General features: G+C 32.1%; 1 protein-coding gene across 2 annotated transcripts in view; it reads left to right on the top strand.

Annotated features, from left to right (window-relative positions):
• The window catches only part of LOC106647071 (uncharacterized), a 1,322,627-nt gene that overhangs the window by 1,413 nt on the left and 1,295,759 nt on the right, over positions 1–25,455 (top strand). The window lies entirely within an intron of this gene.

Genomic DNA, 25,455 nt, shown 5'->3' with positions numbered 1-25,455 from the left:
TGTTATAAGGAGAAACACTCTTTACAAAAGTGAACAAATCCATTTTTCCTTTATTATATTCTTCTCTTGCTAATGCTAATCTAGCGTAGAGAAGAATCTTGCTTGCACTAGCTGTACGACGTTCAGGACAATCAGAATTTGAAACTTTAATTATATTTTCCTTTAGTAGCTCTAGTAAAGTATCGGAAAAGAGAAAAATACTTGGATGTTCGTTGTAAAACATGTCATTAAAATTAAAATGCGAGTGAAATGACTCGCATGCATTTGTATTTCGTTCTGTGGTAATGTTCGCAGATGCTCATAATTTGGGAGGATACAACGTGGATGCTTCTAAATATGTCTCTGCTAAATATATGAGGAAAGTGTCAATCTCTTGAATTACTACTTCCAAAGCACGAGTCATCAAAACATCAATAAAAGCTGTCTTGACTTCGAGTGGATCGAGAAATAGTAGACCAAAACACCAACGTAGCCGAAACCCCGCCTCCAATTTTACATCACGGTACATAGTCGAGAGACCTGCAGATTATTAAATTTATTACAAATTAGAGTCGCTAATGCAATATTAGGCCTTATTTATTTTAATACACAATTCACCAAGAGTCTGGATTTTTCTTGTCCACGATTGCGTGACGTGAAATCGGCATCCTTCTATAGTCACTGCGAGCCATAAGTTTCAAGCAGCATTATGTATACTAACTTTTAAATCCACGTCAATATGTAAGGGATCAAATTCCAACTGAAGATCCTTGCACTTCTTGATGATGTGATTAAAAGTGGTCTCATACGTGCACTGTTCTTTGTCTGGTAATAAAATTAACTAAAACAGTCATAAATAAACACAAAGTTTTGCAAACATACGATAGTTTTTAACATTAGTTTAGGAAGATCTACTAGTGGTCATCTAAGTAAAATCAAAGCCACCTACAATCAAAGTAAGTAAGTCTGGCTATGATATGCCTGAGAAAATTGTGAATTACTATAGTCACTCGCTGGCAATACGTCAATAATAGAATTTTCAGTTGTGCAACTGGGAACTTCGACTACCAACAACACTTTTTTCCTATGGACAAGTGAGTTACGTTGAATTTCACCCTGATTTACCATCAATGTGATTTCACCCTGATTGATCAACGAGTGCCACGAATAAAAGGCGTCCTAAACACCAACGTCTCTGGCGTAATACCAGGAGATATACAGCCATAGAACAATCTTCTGTAATACTTCAGAGTTTTGCTGCCGTTCTTTCAACCGACCAAGTGTTTCTAGAACATCAACAACTTCTAGTAAATCAGGAAGCCAGGGAATAAAACCCTTAGGAATTGGGGCAGTCACATCGGTCAGCTAAGGGTGAAGGTATCCACAGCCATCTCTCCATCATTAAGGATAATAATAAGCCAAGTAACGTTAAAAGTACCTTGCCAACAAATGTATCTTTACAACTATTTCTGGTAATGATTCCTTCATCAAAAGACTATATGAAGCCGACCACTATTAAATCAAGCTGTGAAAGTAGGAACTGATTAGTAGACTAGAAATTGATTATTAAAAAACAATTAGATCACGTCTGAAATAGACTGTTTACGTTTTTGTTAATTTTTTAGCTATGTAAGCATCTCTCTAACGTGAAGTTACAATTTTCTTATTTTTTATTTTTTAGACGGTCCATTGTACAACTGATACTCATTATTTTGTACGACAAGTTAATGTCTGGCCAGTGTAGCTTTAGTGTAGTGTCAAAATTAGACTTATAAACTTGGCTTCATCTACTCCATGCTTGTAGATTTTTTTTAAGGTTCTTAACAATAGTTGTGAGATGATACTTTAAGTCATTTAATGTTATATCACCCTTAAACCATTGGATTCAGTGCACTTCTAGCATCTGATAATTATTATATTTTCTTATATTAAGCAGTTAATCATTAGAACAGAAAAATAGCCTACTTATCTAATGTTTAACGACGTTCCCTTCCATTAAAAGCACTAAAAATTCTTTTAGTGTATAGTATTTAATAGCATTAAAAGAGCCATAAATACTAATAGTAAGATCCATAATTAATTTTGATAAATTTCAATAATGATATAAAGGTTAAAAATTGATTTTCTTCATATCTTCTCTATTTGACAATCAACGTTTTCTCTTCTTCACCGTTGCTCCTGCTTCTTATGCTACATTAATAAAACTAAGAAAATAACCAAATACAACCATTATTTATGACTTCTCATCAGAGCTAGTGATGTCTTCCCACTCAACGTGAAAGTAAAAATTTTTCATGCGTCTAACATTGTAAAGAGCATGCATAGAACTTTTAGGATCCATTATGATGTATAAAAATGGTTACCCACCTTGGAAGTTTAAATGATGGATAGTCTGTCATTTTAGTTATTTAAAAATCAAATTTATCAAACCACTTTTGTTTCAAATCTACTATGACAAAAACCTAAGTAGCATCTTCAATGTTTTTACGCAGGATTTTATCTATTTCTGTGTACTCAATATTACCTGAATCTCCGGTTAATCCATAATAGTAAGGTTCAAGATGTAAATTTTCATGTTTATACATTTGTGGTAACTGACACCAGGTAAACGGTGGTTTGAAAATAAATACTTGTGCTTTAGTATCATTAATATGCAGAAAAAGAATAGCTAATTTTTTTAGCACATAATCACTGTCGTCGTTCATTATTTTTTTCTTCTCTGTTCCAACTACTCTGACTTTTTTTCATGATGATTGAAAGTCAAACGATACAAGCAAAACCATACATTCTACTCACACATCTACAGAAGCATTTTGTCATAATTTGTTTTGCTTGGAGCGATCAATGGTGATTAAAGGTATTTGGTTAAGGAAATAGTATTTACTCAATGAAGGCATACGATATTGACCATAATACGAATTTTGAAAACCAGTATATATGTATATATATATATATATATATATATATATATATCAGGAAACAATGCACACTGATTATGTATTGTATTGAGAATTTAAAAGTTTTACATTTCTTGTATTGTAATGATCAAACATATGACCACTGATATCTTTATAAGGATTTTTTTGAAGGGTAAGCTAAAATAATACGGTTTTTCCAACTGATTCCTAAAAACTCCAACCATATTTGGATTTGTTAAGTAAGAGTTAATGTTTATACAATTTCCAAGTTTGAAAACTTATAGCTACAAACCTTTTTTGCCGCAAATAATTTAATCAACAAATTTTATGAGTATCTGACACTACCACATAAGGCATAATTCATTCAAGCTTGAGTATAACCACTTTGAAATCTTCCTAAGTTACTACTGCATTATCATTGTTAGCATTAACTACAGTTTATAGCACTGCATTTCAATTATTTCTTAATTTTGTTAGTATAAGCTTATGTATTCTATTAATAACAATCTAACAATAACCTTCAGCAAAACCTAGAATCGTACTAAGTGGAATTAAGCCATCAAAGTAGCTTTCAGAAGTCATATTATCTTTTTCTTTTTTTTTTATAGTTGATGATTTTTTATTACGACTAAGTGATGGCCAATTTACATGAAGGTTGTTAAGCCAATATTTTTGAAATTGTATACTTCTATAGCATTTATCTCGTATTTTGTTTCTTCGAATTGCTAACATCTGGCGTTTTTTACTTAGTCTGTCTTCGTCAGTGCTGTGCTTTCATCTGATTTGACTAATCTTGTATAAACGTGTCAGGAACTGCGCGATAGTATAAGATCTTGATGTTGAATTAATATGCGTATTTTATCGTTATTGTAATATGTTAATGATCCATATGGCTGATGAGCATGAATCTCATAATACGCGATGAATTCGTCAAACGTTACTGGATACTTAATATTAAGAGTCTTGTCCTTTTTAATACAACAAAAAAGTCGCAGTGCGTTTAATAACTACATGCAAGTCTTAGACGTGATTGGTGTCATTGTTTAAAACTTGCTTAGTGAAACTTAAAAAGCGACCTATAAAATTTTTAGGTCCAACATCAGTAGTATGGCTGCACTTGATAACACATCGAAAAATTTGAATACCTCAATCAAAAATGATATAATATCCTCGCTCTACTAACTACCTGTTGGTAATACAATAACTTGATTGCCGACATAAAAATTTATGACAATTTCCATCGATATTTGGGATTGAGTTCAATGACAAAAATTCTACAGACCCAAGAATGTCGCTGTGTTTTGGCGGCAATTTAATCAGTGAAAAATACTGCGCTTCTAGGATAGAAGACGTACCAGAACAGGTGAATTTTAGTGTTTCACTCATGACTGTCAATATATATCTAACTTGTTTCTCACTATGTAACAAAGTTATATTTGTTTGAAAAGAAGCTTTAAGCATAGATGTCCGCAGTTCTAAGAATTGAACTTTTTTGATAACTCTTACGAAAATATTTAACACCATTAACTGTTAAATACGGCATTTACTTAATAGGTGGTTGCAGATCTCTAAAACTGTCAAAGTATTTAATATCATTATCAAGTTTCCGAAAGGTGACCCAGTTAGTTTCAAGTCTTCTTATACCATTAAGATTAAGTACAGATGTTTCACATAAACGTGGACCATTAGCAGGTAAAGTAATTTTTATAAGAACACCACTCAAATAGTAAATTCATTAGTTTTTAGCCTATTTTATCAAAACCATATTTATCAAAGCTCAATTACGTAGTTTTATTTTTTCTCTTTTTAAACTTTCCTAGCGTCAGCCCTTAAGTTCATTCTTCAAATCCAATTTCATGCAGTTTGAGATAAAGACCTTTCCTAAAGGCAATAGTTTCCATAGATGAATTATATTTATGATCCTCTAATAGCTGCTTTTTGGCTGATTTAGTGTCATTAATGATCTCCATAATACATGCTATTATATTTCCTATAGAACCAGTGGTACTTCAACCAGCAAACAAATAAATCAATAGTAAAGCTCCACCAATTAAAGTGGACAGACGTAAGACGCATGCAGTTGTAACTTTTTACTGCCAAATTTTTTAACTGCACTACAAGCCCTTCTTAAAGCGCTACTAATGAGTTCTCGAGCACTTTTGCTCTTAGAATTTATGAATTGTTAGCCAGCTTTAATATCTGTACTTAAAGCACTATCTTATTTTTTGTTGAACTATTTTTTTTCTTTTTTTTTCATACATTATCCTTTTTTTGTCTCTGCTTTAACGCCATACCAAATTTTCTTTTGAGTTTTATAGCACCCATTACAAGAGCGAATGAAGTTTTTTCACTAATTTCACTAGTAGGGGAGAGCGGGGCATTCGCTATCCAGCAGGTAACGTAACCTCTAGAAAAAAAAAGTGTTTTTTACTTTACTAACCATGTTGACAACTATTACATATTATAATAGTTATAATAATTAGCTACTATTCCAATTAAATAAAAAATAGATTACGTTTTTTCTATTAAGAAAATAATTAACATAAAAAGGGCAAGGTACAAAACTTAATTTTTTTTTGTACTTTCTTTGCCAAATTAGGAATAATTAAATCAGACAATTCCAATGAATTTTAAAATAAAGTTTTAATCTTTTTTTTGCATCGGATATTTTCTTTGTAATCCTTAAATCTTAAAAACTAATATTTTTTTTTATTGAAAAATTGCTAAATTTTGGGCATGTGTAGCCACTTAGATGAGGTATGTGTAGCCAACTGAACGACTAGTTGTCTGCTGCAAGTGAATATGTCAGCTGCATTTGCAATGGTACGAAATTAAAAGAAAGAAACTTAGAAGTCCTGTTGGACTAATAAACACTGATTGTTCTGCAAAAAAACATAGCATTCCAAGGTCACCGTTACGTTTAGTAGTACCAAAAACCAATTTGAACCTCGAAAATGGTAAAATGTTTGCATAAAATCAGATGAAAAATTAAAATGAAAATGACCATTCAAGTAGCTTACTACTAAAAAGCAAAAAATTGACAATTCTGTAGGTACAGCAGCTGCTTGAGTTACAGTTGAACAAATAGTTTAGTCTAATAAATGAGTAAATATTACTTATCCTTTTAAAAATTCTGTATTTTTAAATGATTCAGCTTGCACTGTGGCAGATGATTTGACTATACCAGATGTAACTAATGTTCCTATTGTTACGTTATAAGACAATAGAACTTTACTAGAAACGTTAAATTTCTCAAAATATATTTATTTACTCATAATTATACTGTGATAAAAAATTCTTGAAAGAATGAACCAAATTTCAGTTAATTAAAGAAAGAAAGAAATTGTAGTTATTTGTCTTAAATAGTTTACGTAAGATTTTATTATGAAAGACTGATAGTCATTGAATATTATTACTTGTCTTATATACCTAAGAATGAATTAAAAACTAAAGCTGCCTTATTTATCTTGCAAGCAGTTAGTGTACATCTATATATACAGGCTATGCATACCCTACCTACTGCTGACACATACCCGCCTACGAGGCATGTGTAGCCATTTGTTATCTTTCATTTTCAACGAAAATTAAATAATTACAGTTTTAAAAATGTTTTTGTCAAGGTTGACATCTGATTCTATAGATAATAAGCTATTTTTTTCAATTACAAGATCAATCAACCTTATAAGAAAAAGTATACAATTTGTTTTAAAAAAGTGGTCACAAATGCCCACTCTTCCCTACTCAAATCTGACGCTTTAACTCTTTACTAAGCCTTCTTAGCTACAACTTTATCTGCTTTGTATCTACCCTTTAAATTTTATTAGTTTTTTGAATACGCTGTATCTTGCTCCTTGCACGCGGAGTCCAGAGGATTACCTTCTGGATCCCGTCTAGCAAGACGTTTAGCAAGCTTGGTACCTGGAAAACAACAATAATAGCCAAATAAATAAGGCTCTACGGGTAATGGATTTATGCCTTTCTTACGATGCATGATGATTAGCCTTCTGAGGTTGACCCATGACTAAGCGTTTGTAAAAAATAAATGTTGTATTTATAGTAAATAAACTCGTTGCAATAAGAAACTTAAACTACATAAGCATTGTACTATTTAATTAAAACATTAGTTGTGATTGTTTTCTTATACAGTGCAGACATGAAGTTTGGAAAGTAAGCTACAAAATCACAAGCTCCTATTTTTGACGTTATTGTTAAAAAAAAAAGCCATCATATTGACATGGTGAACTACTACTCGATAGTATACGAGCTTTATTTTGCGAACTATCTAAATATAGTAGAGCTAATAATTCATTTACTCCAATCGTGCATCTAAATAAAGTAGTCTCACCAGATGTTGCTTTACGTGATTCTATAAGAAATTTAAATAATATAGTTTGCAAAAAACGTAATAATAAAAAAGCTTTTTTCTGCATGGGCAGACACAAAGTTGTGGACTTTTTTTATCTTTATCAGTCATACGCTCAAGTGCCAAAACATCTTGTTAGGGATAACGGTAATTTTTTAGTTCTATTTCGTCAAAACAAAGTCAATTTAAAACATGTGTTTGATGATAATGTTAACCCAGACATGCCGTACAATCTGTTAGGAAATCAATGCTCTAGCTGCTATAATTATGTGTAACGTCGGTAAATTAAAATTACTAAAAAATTTTTTCCCTACTCATTTCTTAGAAATGTTTAATGTAGTTTTAAAAGTGTTTTGAGCAAGAATCAAAGTGCATCTGAAAAAAGGTAAATTACCTGCACCTGCAAGTTACTCGTACCTGCAGCTCAATAATGATTCATGTACGTGCACGCTGGCCTATACTGATCGGAAATGAAAAACAAACTAAATATTTTTCGATGCATGAAAATGAAATAACCGTATACAAAAAAGTTTAACTGGGAACAGTTAAGCAGAGGGGTAATACTAACTGCAAATAGGATTTTAAATAAGGATTTAATGACATTAAGCTTAATATTAAAATAATTTAGAATTAATACATATAAATTAGCGAAAGTAATAGAAAATGTCAAAATTATCACGTGCAGTTAGAAGCAACCACCACACACTACGCTAATAGCAAGCAACAGCATTACTTATTAACTACGGTAAACTTAATGAAGCAACCTTATTAATTTTCAAAAAATTATCCGATTTTTATCATTCATGTTCGCTGGCTCATAATTTAGAAAGTAACCCTTTTGTATCACATTAAGAACTTTATAAATGTACTATAATAGTCTAACTTGTAACTTAGTTAAATTCTAACACTTTTTCATTTTCGTTTCCCTAGGGCACCACAAGCTGACTCCCTCGCCAACGACAAGCAGCAAAAAATATGTTGACTAAAATTCTACCAAAATTTTGTATAATTTTTGCAACATTATAAACAGTCAAAACTATCTATTAATCTATTTATATTTACTTGTGACAGGGGGAGTACTATTATTTTCATCATTATCTATACTATTGCTATTATTATTATTACTATTATTATAATTATAACTATTATTACTATTATTATTACTGTCATTATTATTATTATTATTAGTATAACTACTACCGCTTATGTTATAATTATGAGCTATTATGGCAACGGCCACCGTTACTGCTGTTTGAGTATTAGTATTAGTTGATATACTGTAACACACTGATCGTTTATTCACCCGAGCATTGATTGAATTGTTAAGCGATTTTCCCAGCTCTTTTTGCAACGAGTTCAGTTGAGTAAAAGAACGGTGTTAAGCATTCTTAAATGTTAATTATATTCTATCCTAGTTGTAATATTAAGTTATATTCAAATCCTGTAAAAATTGGATGTAAAAGAGAAAGCAAGGGCAGGAGTAAATAAATCACGTTTCCTTCTCTTGACGCATGTAGAAGATCAAGCTGGATGTGGGAAGTGCCAATTTCTGAGTGGCTAAACTGGAGCATTTCCAGCCAATTAGATTTTTGGCTATTGTATTTTTTTCAAGATTTTCCCTCGGCAAGTTTTCCTGCTTCGTTCTCAAACCAGTGTATCACCAAGGTCCGCTACTCCTTATAAAAAGGCGTGGAGGCTCCGAAACTACAGACTCTCCTAATTTTACCTCCTCCAGCTATAGACTGAGAAGTAGGATTCCACCTTTGCTACCTTTCAGTCTACCACGAGGTCAGGACACGGTTTTTGTTTTATCCTCGAACGGTCGACTAAGTAGCTAGAGTTTACCTCTGCTACTTAATCTTCCACGAGTGTGGTTTTAATTTTGGATACGGACACCTTACGCTAGTTTGCCGTGTGCGTAAGTTTTTTTAGGTTCAAATAAAATTAAGTATTCGAAGTTGATCACGTTTTTAATTTCTTTTCCCCTTTCTTTTTCCAGCGTGGGCATAAACTCTTACGCGTACACCATTACTCGCCACAGTAGTGGTACCCGAGGATCACTGGAAAATAATAAACTCTAACGCGCACACCATTACTTGCTATGGTAGTGGTACCTGTGAAATACCGGGTAATAACTGAACAAACGTGGACATAATCACTCGTCTTAGTAGTGGTACCTGTAGAATATCAGGTATGAAGTAATCTGTTAAATTGTGCGTAAAAACTACATTTAATACTGTTACTCGTGGTGGTATTGGTAGATTTCAGGTAGGTCACGAGTTAAAATACTATTGGCCCCCCTGCGTTACCCCTAGCAACAATACTTTTGCTTGTATCGGTACTGGTAGGTTCTAGGCCGCGAACGGTCACTCATTCGACACACGGTTCCAGGAGACTTCATCAAACCTTGGGAGCATTACGAGTGAGTATATGGAGATACTGCACAATAACTGTGCCCTCTTTCGTGAATACCCCCCTTTGTTTAATTTTATTACCCTCTAGCCCTGCGTCCTACCTACGTGCCCAGTGTGAGTCCCAAGTCATTAAGCGCAAGCTTAGATTAAAAAATTAATCGTCACGCTGACGTAGCATATGATAGACATGGCTTTATTGTTATAAACAAATATAAACAAACAAATAATGATCGATTTGATAATTTTGCTTCACATTTAGGGCACACCATGGGCAGTATTTATAGTCCACCACAAGACATTGGAGCATCATCATGTATTGATAAGAAAAAGACGTTTTACATCAGTTACTAAAAACAAGAAAAACTATTATAAGAAATTGCAGACTGTTAATACTTTTAAAAAAATTAAGCTGAAAAAGGGCTTGGAAAATTTTTTTAGATAATTACAGCTCTTCGAAGGGAAATCGCAACCAAAAAAAAAACAAGAATGTCAAAGTAACACTATTGTGACTCAGAACTATTCTTATAGTAGAAATAATAAACATCACAAAGTCGAGAAAATAAAACAACATTAAACAAAGAATTTTTATGTGACGATGATATCACCTTCGAGCCAGCTGTAAGCGAAAGTGACGATCATGATAATAATTAAAATGGCCCTATTCATAATGAGTCTTCTGATAATGTTAAAGCCAGTAAGAATTTATCAAAAAATGTTTTTTCACAATTACTTGATTAGGATTGGAGGGATTCATTAAGTTCAAAGTATAAAGTGCGGAGAAAAATAAAATGTACAAGCTTAGTGATTAACAATTAGACTTTAAAAACAATCACATAAAAAGAGCAATATAAATTATACAATGAGTGCTGGATTAATAATGCTTTTCGTGAAAAAGTGTCCTAACGAATCTCTTATAACACAGGATGATTTGGAAAATTACAATACATATAATATTAGAAACCGTAATTGCTTATAGTAAAGGGTTTAAAAAAAATCGAGCTATAATAACTCATAACAGTAATGTGTTATATATTTTGAAGATATTAATTAAATTGTATGATAATGAAAAACATTGAACAAGTGGTATGAAACCGAAACATGAGACTTCCAAAAATGAAGACCAAGTGTAAAGTAAGTTTAAAAAAGTATGTAAAGCTAGCAGCAAACCAATACCAAACTTTAAAGTAGGTGATAAACTTCGCATAAGCAAGGCCAAAAATATGTTTAAAAAAAATTATACTTAACTGGTCTATAGAAATTCTTACTATTAGCCATGTGGCAGCAATAAGATCAATGATTTATTATTAAAGTTCGAAAATGAAGAAATTCAGTTTTTGTTGCGTGGTTGAGAATTAATAAGATCTCCAACAGTTGAATTAATAAAAATAAATTGTAAAAAAGCAAAAAAAAAAAAATTACAAGCTCTTTAACCTTTATAATTTTTTTGTATTGAAAATATGTACTTTAATATTACCAAAAATCAAGCAATACAAAAAAGATAGTTGTTTTGTATTTAGTATAAAGTATATACGATTAAAATAAAGTTAAAAAAAGAAAAATACACACAAAAAGTTTAAAAAAAATTTTAATTTGTTGAATCCATCCTTAAAGTACGAAGTTACGTGTAAAAAAATTAAAAGTTACAATAATTAAATGTAACACTAAGCAAAAATTTATTCGCTGCATCTAAAATTTTATTTTATAATATGTTCTTTTTTTACGAAGTGTTTGATATTTTATTAGGCAGAACAATTCGAAATCCTTCGTTTAATTTAGCTACAACTCTCAGCCTATATTTGGTATTTACTTTCTTCAGTTTTGTTACCATGTGCAGTGCCCCTAGACGACTTTGATCATTTTTCTGGCAGGCAAAAATTCGCTTTTTTCAAGCTTGTTAAAAGTGACTAGATCTATCTGTAATAATACAAACGAAAATTTATTTATTTACTTTTTTCATTTTTTGAGTTCAAAGTCATTTAAGCCTTTTTTTCTTTTTCGAGCTTGCTGTTGACAATCGATAACGCTTATGTCATATTGGTAGTCGGTGGTGCTTGATTTTTGTTAATTGTAGATGATGCTTGCTTGCTTACAGTTGACGAGACCATGCTTTTTTTGATCGACTTCTACTTAAGACGTTGCAACTGTTGGAATGTACTCTGAAGCTTAAGACGGTTCCTGATATAGGACTACCCCATCTTCTAATGCACTAAAAAAATTTGAGATAGGCAGTTAGCTCACAAGGGAACTGTCCTGTCCCCGATACACTGTAAGCTGTCAGCCCGTTGCTCAGGGAGAGCTGCTTTCCTGTTCAGGTCTCGCTGCTCACCATCTCATGGCAAGCTGTCTGTCCAATAGATGGTAAAGCAGCTCAAACAAATTCGGGGCAGGCAGCTCGCCCGTAAGGGAGCTGTCTTTTCCCCAATACTGCAAGCTGTTAGCCCGTTGCTCATGGAGAGCTGCTTTTCTGATCTCGTGGCAAGCTGTCGGTCCAATAAATTTAGCTAAAGCAACTATATAGCCTTGCAAGAAGCGCGGCTGGTCCGCAGTATTATCCTTTACTTTACACATATAGTCACTAGAAGTACAACTATGATCACCTGGGGCATCTTTTTATTAGTATGTAATATAAATATACATGTGTAAATTAATCGTAAGTATACGAAGAAACAGTAAAGGTATATTGATTTGCCAATAATACAGCTTATTTTCATTAAATAAATATATTTTCTATCTTAAATGAGAACATTTTACCATCCTCTGCTTGTTATCTCTGGGTATCATCCGCAATTAGGTAAAAAAATGGTTGATACACAAAAAATCTCTCGACAGTGCTTTTTATACAAGAGGTTGTCTTTTACAATCCATGTTTTAAAGAGTGTTTATAGAGTGTTAGCCCAAAATGCGACTTAAAAAGGTAAAAGTGATTGCTGTTTTTACATTTCCAGGAGTGGTGTCTGGTCTCAATTCGTAACCTTCGCCTATCACGTACGTTATATCAGAGGTTAAGTATATACTACTTACATACATATAAATATATATATGGTGTTGTAGATGCAAACAATACGGCGTCCGTCGATGATTTTCGCTCAACATGCATGGGACTGTCCAAGTACTAATGGGAACTCGACGCTTGGGAGGACAACAAGCGCTGGCGTAAGTGCTTCAAACACAACCCCCTGGACTAGAGTTTCCCTGACTAAATGCTTAAAGCCACCCTAGAGCCCGGGACATCTGAGAATACGATAGTCTAGGTGCATGAGGAGCTTAACACCCACCTCGCCAACAGTTGCGCCGCCCACCATGAGCAGCAGCTTCAGTCCGCTGACCTCATATAAGACAGTGAGCTCTTCACCAACAACTGCGACCTCGACAACGTTCTCGCGAGTACGGCTCCCTCTTCCTTCCTCATTTTTTTTATTTGCTCTTTCGCAGAATACGTGAAATAGTAACTGAGGTTTTTTTTTATGTCTGGTAAATATGAGTACGAAGAAAAAGCTAATAATTCCTGGTATCGTGGATTGGCGAATCAAGAAACGTTTTACGCATGCAAAATGCATAGCGTATATGCTCAAACTCATCGTACATATATGCGAAAATTTACAACATACGCTACTTATTTGCAAGCGAAATTACTATGGATAGTGTATATACACAACCTCGAACGTATTGTACATGATAGTTTTGAAAAGAGATCGGAATCTGCTCCTATAAATGTGACAAAATCTTACGCTGTTTTTAACTTTCATGTACACTACTTTGACTCACCATATATATGGGTGCGTTCAAGCAGAGAGGGCCAGCCAGCGCTCGTGGCGTATTTTTCTGGTAAAGTGCGCTCTGTTTAACTCGCTTAAAGTCGAAGGCAAATAACTAAAAAAATTATCAAAGCACATAGATCGATGGATTTTGACCTGATCTTCACAATAGTGTGGTTGGTGTCTGAGGAAAAATCTATTTTCGTGGAGAAAATGGACTTACAAATTCAAGTCTTTATTTTTTAAGGTTTGAATTTATTTTTATTTATTTAATTTACTTTAATCGAAAAAACAACTTTTAAACTACATCTCCTCAAATTTGAAGAGTGGGATGAGCGTGGTCTTACGAATGGCAAGCAAAAGAAAATTTCGTTGCGTGATATGATGCCACTGCCCGAGCTCCACGCCACTCAGTGCCATGTTATGTTGCCACACTGAGTTAACATTCGTAAGCTCATGCTTATCCCACTCTTAGAATTTGAGAAGATGTAGTTTAAAAGTTGCTCTTTTAATTAGAGTTAATTAAGTAAATAAAAATAAAGTCAAACCTTGAAAAATAAAGACGTGAACTTGTAAGTCGATTTTCTTCATAAAAAAAGATTTTTCTTTAGAAACCAACCACATCATCGTAAAGATCAGGTCAAAATCTATCGATCTATGTGCTTTGATAATTTTTTTAGCTATTTGCCTTCGACTTTGAGCGAGTTGAACAGAGCGCACTTAACAAGAAAAACGCGCCGGGAGCATTATGAATTCAAACCGACTTGGTAATAGAAACGATACAACCGTACATATAATATTAAATCCTTGAGAGTAAGCAATCCTGTATTTTTTGAATGTGATTTGTCTTCTAAACTTTTGACGTAAAGTATTTAATTTTCGAAAAACCTTACACCCAGTAGGACAAGTCATAATTGCCTTTGCCCTATATATTTCTACATCAAAAATTTTTAATCATTGTTTTCATTTTTTAATTGTGTTCTTTTCATGGAGATAAAGGTGTTGAAAACAGTTTATTTTTTTCATTGTCTCAATCTCAGTTGGTGGAGACGTTAGGTACTCATATTGATCATGAGAAGCTCCTAAAATTTATATCAGACTATTCTTTCGCTGAAGGAGCTATTTCGCATGACAGCATTCTTCAAAATGTTCTTGTTAAAAAAGTAAAAAATATTGATGAGACACATCTAGTTAATACGGATAATATCAAAATTATTTTTTTCAAATTCATGAAAAATACTTTTTAGTAGTTTTAGCTAACTTTTTGATAGCTTAATCAATCATTAATTTCAAAAGTGTAAGTCCTTAAGCTATTGAAGAATTATTATTTTAGATAATCCTATATATAAAAAAAATTATTTGTATTATTTACTTAATAGTACGTTGAGTGGAAAGATAGTATTGGAAGAATTTAGAGTAAAACGGGATTTTTATGGTTGGAGGCTAAAAGATATTATAATTTAAGATAAATTCAAAGACAATAACTTTGAGTGAGTCAAGTAGTAGTTATTGGTGCATTATTTATTAATTAAAATCAAAATCTGTTAAGAAGAATAAAATGTGACACTTTATTATGTGAATTTTTTTATGTATATGTAATTAAATAAAGAATAAAAAAAAATACTAAAATTTTGAGACTATTTTCTACTTTTAATGTAGCTTGCATATTATAATTATCCAAACATACAAGCTTACAATCATTCGAAAATCGAAAAAATTTTTAAACCATAAAATTAAATAAAAAATCTAGTTGATTTTGATAACCTTCAAAATGTACTCGGTCATTAATTTATTTCATTTTTCATGTAAACATGCGCAAAATAGAGTGGGTTTTATCAGTAATCGATTAAGTTTTATTTTCTTTTTTTTTTTTTTTTTTTTTTTAATAATTTGTTTTTTACGGAAAACGTATACAAGAACTATAAAATATACAACTACAGCTAATATACTTTTTATATTCTATAGAATCATACAAAATGATTTTATGGAGCTACGAAGCAAAATAGTTGAATTATTTCCCACTGAAGATATTGATTATTTTTATACTCCGTCTCGTGTAAATGCTACAACCAAAAAACAAATTAGTGCAGCTGGTATCTTGCATAATCACTATAAAGATCTTAGAAGTGAATTGAAGTATGCCAATATATAGATAAGACCTGCTGCTAATAGAGTGAACAAATGGTCATCTGCGATTGATGTAGATAGATGTATTTAATAATTTCTAGTGTTTAAATACGTCGTTTTTTTACTTCCTTAACCCTTATTTTTATGCATTATATATTCGTACTTTGTTTATGTAGGTCTTGGAAAACATTCCTGGCTCAATGATACTAATGGTATTCATGCAGCAAAGGATGTTATTTAAGATTGGTATGCAACACACGAGGAAGGTCGGAGTTTTTTAATCAACGCTTATGGAAAAGGCAATCAATTATCGCTAAATTATTATTTTGATACTTATCCATGCATCAAATCCCCTTTAGGAATAGCTTGAGTACGTTTTACATCAGCTAATCATTTAAATTTATAATGTTGAATGTTTGTCTGAAAATTCTTTTCGTAAGATTATTTTCCGTGTACTTCAATCATTTTCAATTTGTTTTTTTTTTTACTTTAAATGTTATATTTTAGCTAGAGAATGACTTTGCCATAATAATAAAAGAAAAAAAATTTTTACATATGATGAATTTTTTTTGAATAATTGATGGCCAGATTTAGCAAGCAAAATCGTCGATTATTGTAAACATTCAAGAATTAAAGAAGTCGAATTTGTAAAAGTTCACAAGGATCAACTAAAAGAAAGTGAATAAAAAAAAAAGTATCTTCATAGGTATTTATTAATGGACATTAATGGACAGGTAACAGTGTATATAAATTCTCATTACAGAAAAAAATTATCCCATACTAGCACTGTTACTTTTGCCATTGTGCGTAACCATCAAAAAGTTCGTAAGACTTGCCTATGCAAAATCTGAACAAGTATCTAAAGAAGCAACATCAAATTTGCTTATGTTGCATCTTGAGGTAAGCGTTATTCATAAAATACATTGATATCGATTCTTAATGTAACTATCAGTGCAGCACTATTTTTTTATTTACATTCATCTTTACATATAATTAATTTTACATTATAATTACATTTAACATTCATATATAATTTAGTTTAAGATACTAACAACAAGTCTGACAAATCTAAATTCGAACAGTGGTTAGCTGCCTCCAACTTGCCTAATTACCCGTACATCATTTTTGGAGGTAAAGTGGATTGCATTCAAGACATCTACGTGATCATCAATCAACAAAATTATTTATTTACTGACCCACTTAAAGCAGTCAAAGCATGCTATAAGTGCTCAGTAGCCTTGGATGGATGACCAGACGCTTGCGATTACGTGTGGTCAATCGTACAACAGTTGGTTGTCAAAGTCGATCCAATCAGAGTTTTTCAAACAGTTAGTAAATTTTTTAAGGTGTTAAAATAATCTGCTTGATGTAAGCATTATAAATTAAAGAAATCTGTTGAAAACTTTTACTGGTTAGCTTTAGTGTTTAGTATTATTATATGATACAAAAGTCTGAATAGTGCTTATAAAATTAAAACAATTTAAATAAATGTGTTTTAATAAATGATTCTATAAAATATTTGAATAAAATAAGAGCCCTAAATAGGTGTAAGATTGTAGTCAAAAGCATTTTAAATGAGATTATAATGGAAATGTTAATTGTATCCTTATTAAATTATTTCATATTGTAAGGAATTATTAATCATTAAGGTTTTGTCAATTTATTTTTGGCCTTTGTTCTTTATGCTCTATACAATGGATATTAAATATATTTTTTACTGCATTCTTACGTTTATATCAATGCTATAAGTGGATCCCAACTTGCCAAGGAAAATTGTTAAAAAAATAATTGCATTCACATCCAATCTTATTCAAAACATAATTTTGCAGTCGCTTTTAGAAAATGTATTACATATTTTGCAAAAAGAAAATATATCAAGTAGTTGTACCGATAAAATTTGCGCATGTTTTAATAAATGTAGCTCAGTGTTTGATAGCTTTTCGACTGAAGCAAAGAGGTTTTTACTTTTGAAACAAATGGGATTTGTTGACTTTTATCAATATAAGATTGGTAAATATTATAAACAAATTAATACTAGTAAAAAAAAAATCGTCGCAAAATCAGCATATGGAGTACAAGTATTTTAAAGAGAGACCCTAAATATGTTATTTTAAATAAGAAATACTCTTAATGACATCTTACAATACATGAAGGAATCGAGCCAAGAAAAAATCATAGTTTCAAATATTGTCCAAACAAAAGAATGGTATAGGGTCTGTTCTGAAAATAATGATAATATTATTCTATCTCTAATTCTTTTTTTGATGAAATTGAAACTCACAACGCATTGGAGAGTCGTGCAGGTAATAATAAGTTTAGTGCTAATTATGCTACAATAACATGTCTCTCTAAACATGTAAAATCAAAATTAAGCAGCATTAGTACTTTTGGCTGGACAGATTTAGAACAATTTGGCAACGAACGTGTTTTTTCCACTATGATGAATAAAATTTATTTTTTACAATCAGAGGGAATTACAGTTTCTCTTGGAAATAAATGTGTCACTATCAAATTTTAATTACTTTTAGTTATCGGTGACAACTTAGGATAAAACTCTATTTTTGGTTTCGTATAGTCTTTTAAAGCTACATATTTCTGTAGATTTTGTAAACTTTAGAATAAAGAAGCTGAAATAAGCACTGTTGCAAATCCAGAGAAACGAAGGACAAAAAAAAATTGTAAATAAGATTTGGAAAATTGAATTTCGTCTTTAACTGGGATTAAAGAACCGTGTACATTGCATAAAATTAAAGATTTTTATGTCGAGCATAATGTTAGCGTTGACCTTATGCACGATTTGCTGGAAGGTGTTTTCGTATATATGATGTGTAATATTCTCAATCATTTTGTATTTGTAAAACGTTACTTTACATTACTGGCTTTGAATAATTTAATCTTAAATTTTAATTATGATAGAGCAACAAACAAACGACTTAAAATTAAATTTAATAAATTGATTTGTAAACTTGAATTTAAAATGAGCGTTTCAGAAAACTTTGACATAAGTACGATATTGTGGTTTGATAGTGGGTCATTTAATCCCTAGAAATGATAAACATTGAAAACTATTTTAATACATACGTCAAACTTTAGATATTCTTGTTTCACCAAGAATAATTCTATGATTCTTAAAAATACTGGACGGCTTGATTAAAGATTATACTGCTTTGTATATAAAACTATTTGGTACGCTAAAGCCCAAATCTTATCTTTTGACCCATTATCCCAAAATACTGTTATTTAATGGACCAAGTATTAATATTTGGTGTATGCAATTTTAGTCCTGACATTAGGAAATTAAATCCACAGTAAACTTTACTGCTTCCTCAAAGACTTATTAGTAACGATTACAATAAAAGAGATGTTAAGAATGTGTCATATGATGCACAGTGCATAAAGATATTGTGCAAAGTATACATTAAAATAAAAAAATAGTACATGTAAATACAATTACTGTTTGTGACATGACATGAATAAAAATATGCGTGGTTGTTCAATTAAATAACACTGAAAAAGAATCCAGTGAGATTTTCAAAAATAAAGCAGGAAACAAAAAAAATTTTGATTTATCTAAACCTGTATACTAAGATAACATTTAAAGAGCATTTTCATGCTTATTTATGATATTACTAGCGGGCCCCTGTCTCGGTTTCGCTCGAGACTTACTAAATACAATACCTTAGTGTGTTGACGTGTAATGGGAAACGTTTTTAGTTAGAAATTTTATATCTATTCTTGATACTTCTCAGAACAAAAATCATCTTATTGAAAACATACTCGTTTTGAATCCATACAGTTTATTTGGCTAAATAATAAGCTGTAAAAATAAAAAAAATGTAATTATGCTGAAAAGTACCGTGCGTTTCTTATACCATAATATAATCGTTGGCTATAAGGGACCGTTAATTTGGAGTTTCTCCCGTATAATTTATAAAATAAGCTATTTTTAAAGCTGTTAAGATTTAAAACTCCCAAAGAATATGTATTAAGAACAAATTTTCTTTCTTTTATCTCACATCTTTATTACCAGAGCAACAAAGTCCTGGAGCTTTATCTCTACAATTTTTATCGCCACAAAAATACAAATACATTTTCTGCTTATTTAAAAATGTGAAAGATTTAAGAGATTACTGTGTGGTACAATGAAAAGCTGAAATCTCACGTAATGAATTCTTTCTTCGTTGCTGTTGACGCTGCTGTTCCAATCTCGATAAATTTTCTGCATCAGTTTCTTAACGCCTAAAATTGTTTTCATAAGATACATTTAAAGTTTTCCTTCCAATTCACCCTCTTGGGACTTTTGGCATGCTTAAGACTTTTGTAATCCCTAAAGGTTATTTTCTGTTAACTTTGTTAAGTTCTAATATATTTGTTGGCAAGGTAGTTCGACGTCCGATGACCTTAAAAAAGACCGGTGATCTTCTTGAGTATACTCTCTCTTGACTGAAGTTTACAGCGATTGTGGCTGCCTGGATATCTCAGGGTGATATTCTCTGGCCTGCTGTTGAAGCCCCAGACTGATCGCGAGAAAAATTACAAGGTCCGAAGCTTTGAAGCTTGTTGTAGAGTTTTTTTTTTAACGTCTCCTGGTATAACGTCGAAAACGTTGGTGTCTTAAGCACCTTTTTTTTGCAGACTTGGTTGTTTTGGTAATCTAAGATGGGAAGATTGGTTCGTGATGCTTGTTCGTTGGAGACTGTCACGTTGACTCAAGTTTGTTTTTCCTTCATAGCTGTTAAGCTCGCCCAGCGCATACCTTGGAGAGGATCGATGATTCCTGGTTAAATGCTTAGAGTCGAGAGGGTAATATAGGGTTGTCAGTCACTGGGATTCCCAGCCTTGTGAAGAACAAGTCCGTTCGTGATGACTGCCAGTGAATGACTGACTTGGTTTAATATGGGCCGTCTTTAGTTAACACAGTCTTTTAGTCGACAAGTCGTTTTCAGAAATGTTAGTAAAAATGTATTTGCTGGCAAGGTAGTTTAAACTTAGGCGGCCCTTAAAAGAACCGATGCGATTAATGGTTAAGAACGAAACGTAAATACTTATAACGGCCCCTAAAAAGGGCCAGTGGTGAAACGTCCAGCTATTCCTTAGTATTATTCTTGATGATAAAGAGCTGGCTGCGGGTGGCTTGACTCTACCCTTTAAATCTCTGTGTATGGAGATGGTGATGAAAGGAGGCACGCTGCTGACCAAAGAATATCTCGTCTTCGGGTCGTTCCCCAGATAACCAATGGCTCATTGTTAGTCGGGAAAGTGAGCCTAGAGAATACCTTCTCTGTGGCTACGCCGTTGGGATGACTACTGGAAAGGAAGCCGTTGTAGCTGTCCGTGCTCCTCAGGGCTGTCTTCCCTAGCTTACATTTCTATTATCAAATTTTCTGACGGCACCAGGTCCGATGGTGGAATAGCCACATAATTCTGAAGTGTTGGAGCAGGTTGTGCTTTAGCTAGGCATGTCTCCTAGTACTCCACCGAAGATTTTATCGGTACGATTATTTCTTATTGGTGGCACTCTTCAATCCTTGAGGATTTGGGTGAAAATAGACATAGGTCATTTGTCTATTGGAAAAGAGTGTCATCGGTAACCGGGATTCTCAGCTGCACGACTATCATCAACCTTCGCGATGCAGCTCGATGAAAGGCTGATAGACGACTGTAGAAGTTTCTGAGATGCTTCAGCGTATTATTACTACACTTATTTAATTCTGTTGCAGGTAGCTCCGGTTTTATGTCGACGCCACCTGGCGGATCGTACTGAACTAAAGTGAACATCTGGCATATTTTTGCAAAAATTTGAGCTTATTTATTGCTTTGGTTATACAATTTTTTAAAATAAAAACTGTACTAAAACTATCTAGGAAGTGTCAAAAATTAGTATACAAAATTTCAACAAAATCAGTTCCGTAGTTTTTGTGGTTAGCCATTATAACGGTTTTAGCAACTTTGCTTTATATATTAAGTAAGATAATTATTACAAAAAAATATGGCTAGCACACAATGATTGAGATATAAATGACCCTTGTCTTTTGTTTAAAAAAGATGAAAAACATAATATTTGTACTGATTATACTTTATAAGTAATATAATTATTGTAGTTAATACTAAAATAAAAATATTAAGGACTGGATTTTTATTTACTAATTACTGTATTTCACAATATTGAGTCAGTTTTAAGTATAAGTAAACGGATTTTCGTCTATTGCATGTTAAACAGCATTCTCGCAAAAATGGTAACGACGCCTGCCACGGTTCGGGGCGAGCTACACGCCCCGAAGAGAAAGCGGTCACACGGACCAGGAGGGGGCGCAGCACAGCATCTCAGAGTAAAGCATCCTGCCCCAAATTTTTTCAGTGTACCAATGGTAGTGGCTGTAGCTCCACTTATTTTCCTACCTCTTAGTCAAATAGATTTACTTTTATATGTGATATCCCAGCTTGACCGTGATTAAATATTAGTTTTCCTACGAGTTTAAAAAGTCTCTGTTTGCAAACCGAGAGGTTTACGGCCCGAGCCGAAGGCGAGGGACGTAACAAGGTTCGTAAAGGAGAATTTTCAAACGAGCTCCGGAAAACTGCTTTTTCGCTTGAGGAAGTACCAGCCTCCCAATACCACCCGAGGGCAGAAAAATATTTTTTTCTTCTTAGTCATGTTTCTGTTTGACTATACTAACTACTGTGTCTGTTTGGATGGTTTGTAGATTGCGTTTGTCCTCATGCGCAGTCAGTGCAACTTTAACTTCTTTTACAGTAAAAATTTTTATGAATTCGTGATCTGATTTGCCTCTTCTCTTTTCCTCCTCTTCTTCTTTTTTTAAGAAATATAACTATTTTTGGCGAACGCCTTACATAGTTATCGAAACATGTGGTAGTTTTAGTGTTCATCACATAGTTTTTAACTTTTGCTTTTTTCACTGGTTTTTCGATCTTTCATTCTAATACTATACATTTTTGTACGAACTCGAATGAATTCTGAAATAACTGTTCAACTTGTCTAGAAGAGAAGCCATGAATTAAAAAATGAGTATAAAACAAAGATTATTGTCAGTTTCTTTAATATTTTTCGTAAATAAAATGTATTTTTTCTTGGGTTGTGGTAAAAGCTGTACCCTACTGGTAAATCATGCTGAGAGTTATTTTATAACTAAATAAGAATCATATTCACTTAAATTATGAAATACGACTGGTATTACTCTTGAATCTTTATAATAAATGTTGCAATTTCCGTATACAGAGCCTCGATATCTATAGTAACAAAAATTTTTATTGCAACATTAAACACATCTTTTCAGTAAGAAACATACGATCATACGTACTTTTCTGTTAGATGACAGTGATCTCTCACTTTTGTTTTGGTTGAGTTTAAAGATTTGTTACATATATGACATTAAGTAGCACTTTTAAATTCTGTTGATTTATAACAGTAGATATATTATTTATGATGAATTTTTGTAAATTTTCTTTAATTTTACACCAAAAAAATACAGATTCTTCACGAATTGTGTAGCAGATGTCTTATCATCTTCTTGTTATACATCGACTTTAAATCATTGTCGCTAGACTTAATATAATTACAAATTCTAAATTTCTTATTAAACTAATATGCACGCTTAGTTTTAATAAATTCTAGTAAGCCCCTAAAATCTGCATACACAATAAAAGGCCCGTAATTCTTGTACATGAAGTTTTGAAATTCTAATAAATGCTTATTTTTAATTTTTTTGATAACATTATTTCACAATACTCGTAAATAATAAGCAAAAGATTGATGTGCTCCTTTTTTTTTACTTGTAAAGTGACTTGGTAAAATATTATAAATTTTAATTTTGAAAAAAAAAAACAAATTTACAAGGACATTATTTTGTTCTTCAAACTTGGCTATGTTTCTTTTATCATCAAATGTTCTACTTTAACGAAATTTTTTATTCCATGTATAAACTGGAAGTGTAATGTAAGAACTTTCTTTTATAAATAATTGTATTTATTGATAATAATAACCTGGTTTAGTACGCAGTGCAAGACCCAACCTAATTATTTTTCTTAAAAATCTTCTACATCGTTATCTGTTAGCTGTCGTACATTTTTATTAAACCACTTACTTTAATCTTTTACTTAATGGATCGTATTAAGTTTTGTGTTAAAATATTTTATGTTAAATCTTTTTAAATAACCTTTTTCAATTTAAAATTTAGCAGCTAGTACTGTATTTACTTTCAAACTTTTAGATATTTCAGAGTTTCTCAAATACGTTTTAAAAACTGTATTGCGACATCTTTCAAAATTTTTGTGAGATCTAAATGTTTGAAGTTCGTAATGAGTGCAGTTCCTTATTTAATTTTTAAAAGCACTATCTACGTTTTTACAACTAAGAGATACATTTTCATTAGAATAAAATCTTCTTCCAATTCCAGAATTTTTTTCGGTATTAAATGTTGTGGCTTCTATTTTTGTGCCTTAAACTGTTTGAATAGTAGTTTGCTTATTTTTGAAGGAATCTAAGTTAATTAGCAGTATGTTTGTAGAAGCTTACATTAAAAATATTGTGGCTTGTAGATTCTATTTTTCAGACGTAATAAAATCTGATAGTTGACTAAAAATTTTCGCTTGTTGGAAAGTGCATTTCTCATATCCATTAGTTTTTCCTCTAGCGTTTTATTATTTTAAAAAAAAATAATATGTTCTTAAAAATACCAAATTTTCTTAGCAGCATCTTTGAAGTACTGTGTTTTAGTCAAAATAAGGTTTATCTTGGAGCCACTGAGGAGGTCAAGTTATAGGAAGGTGAGATTGCTTAACTATTTATCCATTTGCATTAGGTTTATGGTTAAAGTGATTGGGAGGAGGATTGAACAACATGATTAGTAAATATAGGACAGTTTTTAATAGTAGTGGAATAGTATAAGCTTTGTGGTAACTTGCAAATAGCGCCCTCAAACGAAACAACAGTGCATAGTAGTGGAAGTGGTAGGGACAGAAAGGAAGAGAAAAACTGGTTTACACTAGAAGTGGGAAAAATTACTACGGAAAATTTTTCAAAATGTATGAATTAGTGTGTCACTTGTCATGCACTTGATGTGTTTAAAAATACCTCTCATTTTGTCAGCTCACTCTTTAACCGCTACACTTAATGCACAAATAGATAAAAATAGAAAGGGCTAAGAAAATAAGTTTTGCATTAAAAGTGTGAAAAATGTTCACATGAAGTTTTTCAAATGTAACCTTACGCGATAACATTTGGTATTCAACTGGATTGCTAGGGGTAGTCTGCAACTCTATTAGCTGCAATTTCTGTTGTTACAAGTCGATGAGATATTTATTTGCAAATTAAAAAACAGTATATGTGATTGTTAATCTATCTACAGCATGTATCCGAACTTTCATAGGTGTCTCATCAGATATATCAAGTGGAGGAAGGAAAGTACATGGTGTTAATACAGAAAAACCTCATGCGTCAAAGACATAGAAATTTTTTTAAAAAACTTCTATTCATCCCCTACAGCATGCATCATTTGGCATGCATGTGGATGATGAATAGGCAAACACTGTCACTGTTGATAGTAGATGACCTACCATATATTTTTAGCAAGAGCTGGAAGAATACCTAGTATGCTACAGTAATGACACAGCCTCTTGATACTTTGTTTATGGGCACTGAGGGACTATTCACCACATAGCTTGTCAAATGCAAGCGGTTAGCATCAAGACTCACATGCGAAGTAATAAAGTATGACTTTCTGGAAAAAACAGAAAAAATAAAATAAAATAAAATGAAATTAACTCTGGACTTTCATACGAAACAAAGTATGCGTAGAAAAAGAATAAAATATTTCTGCACTTTCATTCCGTTTTCTGGTAAAGAGATTTAAAAAAATATTATATACCTATTTTTGCTCCAC

The sequence above is a fragment of the Copidosoma floridanum genome, unplaced genomic scaffold (assembly GCF_036245765.1).
Source record: "Copidosoma floridanum isolate Cflo_tuat_1 unplaced genomic scaffold, Cflo_Japanese_pri ptg000034l, whole genome shotgun sequence".
NCBI lineage: Eukaryota > Metazoa > Arthropoda > Insecta > Hymenoptera > Encyrtidae > Copidosoma > Copidosoma floridanum.
Note: the sequence above shows the minus strand (reverse complement) of the source record. Positions and strands in the feature narration are given on the sequence as shown.